This window comes from Sceloporus undulatus, chromosome 3 (genome assembly GCF_019175285.1).
Source record: "Sceloporus undulatus isolate JIND9_A2432 ecotype Alabama chromosome 3, SceUnd_v1.1, whole genome shotgun sequence".
Classification (NCBI taxonomy): domain Eukaryota; kingdom Metazoa; phylum Chordata; class Lepidosauria; order Squamata; family Phrynosomatidae; genus Sceloporus; species Sceloporus undulatus.
This window is the reverse complement of record NC_056524.1, coordinates 274,352,434-274,357,163: the sequence shown is the minus strand read 5'-3', so window position 1 is coordinate 274,357,163 and position 4,730 is coordinate 274,352,434. Positions and strand designations below refer to the sequence as shown.

The 4,730-nt window shown below is 42.3% G+C and overlaps 1 protein-coding gene across 1 annotated transcript in view; it reads left to right on the top strand.

Moving 5' to 3' along the window:
- The first annotated feature begins 3,102 nt into the window (after positions 1-3,102).
- The window catches only part of LOC121926188 (cytochrome P450 2J2-like), a 15,173-nt gene continuing 13,545 nt past the window's right edge, over positions 3,103-4,730 (top strand). The window contains exon 1 of the mRNA XM_042458955.1: positions 3,103-3,312. The gene's annotated coding sequence lies outside the window, so the exon portion shown is untranslated. The remainder of the gene's footprint in view (positions 3,313-4,730) is intronic.

Sequence of the window (4,730 nt, the reverse complement as noted above, 5' to 3'; positions counted from 1 at the left end):
GAATCTCTAGGTCCTCCAATGCAACTCTATGGTCAGGATCTGCCAAACGTTGACCAGAAAATCCCTGGAGAACCTAGAAATGCCTAGAGAACTGCTTTCTCTAGAAAGCTTTAGCTTCTCCAATGCAATTCTGTGGCCAACTTCCAGCAGAATTTCTCTGCAGGACGTAGAGCAGAGGTTCTCAAACTCTGATCCTCCAGATATTTTGGACTTCAGCTCCCAGAATCCCTGGTCATTGGCTTAGTTGACTGAGGCCATTGGAATCTGAAGTCCAAAACCTCCCAAGGACCAGCTCCCAAGACAGCGCATATTAATCAAACCCATAAATAATCAAAGCTGCAAATGTGGGGCGCCGGCAATAGTTGTGAAGAGTTGTGGCCTTTCCCCGGTGGACTGACTGATAGACAAATATGAAGAAAAGTCAAAAGCATTAGGGTTCTGGAATGCATTAGTTGGTGTTTTGCCACTGCATTGCACTTGCTTGCTATGGTCAAGCTTCTCGATTAGGGTCGTGTAGTGTAGGACTTTATCACACATGGCTTTGAAAACACAATTAAAGCAGGAAAAAGCACCTTTAGCAATACTCATCGAATGACGTTGTCTCAAAAGTGTGAATAATAATAATAATAAATTGTTCATTTATTAACCGCTTTTCCAACGATCAAAGCAGTGTACAGAAATTGTTAAAAACACACAATAAAAACAGTAGAACCACATCTTAAAAGTACATAATTAAAATGGATTAAAATTTAAAACATCCAATGACATTATTAAAATCAAGAATCATAGATACTATACATCGATAGGGGAATATATTCTTAAACGGAATTAGGAGGGAAGGATTGAAGGAAGAGATGAGTTTTTAAAGCCTTCTTAAAGGCTTCCACTGATCCACTAAGGCGGATCCCTTCAGGTAAGGCATTCCATAGAGAGGGCGCCATGGCCGAAAAGGCCCTTTGTTGAGTGGACGCCAACCTCACCTTAGTTGGTTAAGAGACAGTTTTCCAGAAATCCTGAGTGTGCCGGGAGGATTATGCAGGGAGATGTGTTCCCTCAAGTAACCCGGGCCCAAGCCATTTAGGGCTTTAAAGGTAATAACCTTTACCTGCTGTGTCTCAGAAGCATGGCTGGGGTATCCTTTTTTCATTCACGGGGAAGTCCCATGAATAGGCTCCCAACTGTGCATAAAACATAAATAAAACAGCATTAGCCCTGCCATGCAATAATGTCTCCATCTCCAGATCCGGCATTGACCAGCCAAGAGGTCTCAGTGTCTCTTGCTTTCCCCAATTCCCACTCCAGACAGATTATATTTCACTTTCTTTTTTCCTCTCCCCGCCCCCCTTTTGCCTAAATTGCAATGCCATAATGGCTAAAACCAATTAAAAAGAGAAATAAACAACAAAAGCGGGGGAGGCATGCTGGGCAGGGAGGCAAAGTTATGGGAAGAGTCCATGCCACAGACAGCCTTGGTAACGTTAATGGAGGGATGATGTGATGATGATCATGATGATCATGATAGAATCTTAGAGTTGGAAGAGACCCCAAGAAGGGCCATCCAGTCCAACCCCCTGCCATGCAGGAACTCTCAATCAAAGCACACCTGACAGATGATGATAATGATGATGGCTAATGATGAATTTTATTTCTTTCCTGCCTCTCCTCAAGGGTTGAGGCATAGTGCAGCATGTTAAATAAGCTCCCAAACCAGTATGTATCTGGTTTCTTTCTCTAATGCGATTGAGGCTCAAGAACAGGGCTCATGTGATAAACTGCTAAATCTTTGCATGTGGTCCTATGCATTTATTCTGCTGCATGACCCTTGTGTTGAATGGGAATGTCATTTGAGTCCCTAAGTTGGGAGAAAGATGGGATAGAAGAAAAATAGCAGTAATAATAATAATGTTGCAAATGAATGAAGACACCAAATGTGAAACCAGTTGCACCATCAAATGTGCATGTGCCTTTATGCAAGTGCAGCATGCCTCATCACAGCATGTACTTTCTGCAGCATTATGTACATACATCTGCATGCACAAACAGGCGCTGCACAGGAAAGTCCCCTCCCACAACTTTGGACTGAATGTGGACATTTCAATCAGGGGGAAAAAATATCCAACTACTTCCATAGAGGAGCTTACACTTCTTGTAAGATTTTGGCCTATGTCCTTTGGCACTGTGAACATAGGAACAGCCATGCTAGAGCATGCCAGTGTATATTCTCACATGTGCCACAGATCCTGGGCACATTGAACTAGTTATACAGTTAGGGAATCTAATTATAAGATGCCTCTGAGAAAACTCTGGATCAAACGAAATGCAGAGAAGAGGTGCCTTGTTTCACAGACTCCGTAACATGGCTATGATCATTCACAAAGGCAGCCATCGTAAATTGGCCCTACAAACAGAAAGGGTCTTTTTTATAAAGGCTGGCCCATTCTGTAATGTTTTGACACTCGCTTTTTAGAGCTTTTATCTTTTTTAATGGCCTTTTATTCTTTTATTCCCTGATTTGTTTTAATACTGTAATAATTTCATCCTATTTTGATGCTCACTTTTTGTATGCTTTTAGTTGTCCTGTTCTTTTGAATTGTGAGCCACTTTGAGTACCAATTTTGGGTGGAAAGCGGGATATAAATAAATAGATTAAGAATAAATAGATGTAACAAACCATCTCAATTCAATAAAGAGGTGCTATCATCCAGTATAGATTAGAACATTTCTGCAAACTAGTATAGAAGAAGTACATGGCTATAAACCAGGAGCCGTAAAACAAAAAGCCGTGAAACTGGGGACGGGACGTGGTTCCTGGGATGTGAATATGCAGAAATTATATTTGAGGACCAGGAGGCAACTGTCTTCAAATAATCCTTTCTCCATCATCAAGTATGTAATGCCAAAAGATGTATGACTTACTGTGATTTGCCATACATAAGATGTCCGACGACCTTTGAAATAAGTGATTCTGTCTTTCCAAAATCATCCTGAAAGCAAGGAAGAGCCCAATGCTTGAGCTTAACTTTTTACATTTTTGAGCCTCTCAAAACCTTATTGGCATGTTTTCCATAACAGAAAAGATAAGCTAAGAAATAAAGACATGACCAAAGTTGCCCAGCAGTTGAAAAACCCAGCCTGAGATAAAGCTAATTGTCTGTTAAACTCCTTAGGGACCGTTCTGATAAGAGAGGAGCAAAATCTCCAGAAACAAGTAAGACTCTGTGGAAAACTCAGCCTGCAAAACCTAGCTTACTACAACCATGGCAAGAAAAGATAGTAAAAGCTAAGTCTCCTTTATCTTCTCGAGAGAAAGAGGTGAGGAGGTCTATGGAGGGAAGGAAGAAACAACATCCAGTTAAAAAAGAAGAAGCCTTCCCTCTGCTAATGGCTTAATGCCTTAAAGGCACCAGATCCCCTCTGATCTTGGAAATTAAACAGGATCAGCCTTGGTTAGTACTTGGATGGGAGACCATCAGCGAATCCCAGGTGCTATAGACTACATTTCAGAGGAAAGCACTGGTGAAACCATCTCAGAGGTTCCCTGGGAGATTATCAGACAGGGAAAAGGATGTCCTTGTCCCGTCCTTATGCCACCATTGCAAAAAGATTTCCGTACGATGTCACAACTATCCTGTCAGTGTCCCATCCGTGAACTGCAATTGATCATAATTTTTGGTGGGTTTTTATGGGGTGCAATTGGCCATGATTGCGCAAAAGATCTTCATATGGTGTCACACTTATTGTACCAACAGGAGTTTGCCTTAATACAATTCCACTTCAGTGACAGGATAAGCACATCGTCTATGAAATGCTTTTGTGTGATCGCAATAAGGATGGGAAAGAGATCCCGTCTCTGTCTGATCATCTCTCTTGCCTAAGAAACCCCTATGGACTTCAAGGAGTTGCTCTAAATCGACAAGTGACTTGAAGGCACATACAGACCCACATTTTTCTCTCCGCTCCTCAAGTAACCCCCAAACTCTTCCTGCTTTCCTCTTGGTTCTTTTCCTCTTTCCCCTCTCGCTTCTACTTTTGCAAGTGAAAACATTTGGCATGGCGAGGTGGAAAAAGTCAAGTAAGGGCTCATCCAGGATGGGGACAAAATCTGCAATTATCAAGCCTTTCCAGTTATTTTTTATTTCACCTGAGTATGTTCAATTCTGGTGAAATACCCTGAAGGTACCAAATGATCCCTCTGATCTTGGAAATTACATAGGGTTGGTCCTGGTTAGTATTTGGATAAGAGACTGCCAATGAATATCAGGTGTTGCAAGCCACATTTCAGATGAAGGATATGGCAAAATCAGTATTCCTTGCCAAAGCAAACCCTAAGAAAGTGCCGTAAGTTGACGGGTGACTTAAAGGCACACATTCCCAGGGCTGCATCCAAACTTTTTCTTGAAATATCTGTTTCCCGGTATATAATCCTATATCTCCCCAAAATAGGTTCAGCATCTGGTTCTATAAGACCTGGTCAGGGCTATTGATTCCCAGGTGACTTGGAGGTCTCTCCTTGATGGGACTGCAATACGTTGAAGTCCATTTGGCGGCAATTGATAACGCCAGACGCCAGCCTCTGCTCACCTTATGATTACTCTTAGTCGCACGGGCTGTCATGCCCAGCCTGGAAGATGGCTTGGAGGACTCAGAGGATGAGATAGAGCCTCTGGGATCTGAACCTATAATGGAGGAGCCAGAGCCCCAGGGGCTTGAACCTGTAATGGAGGAGCCAG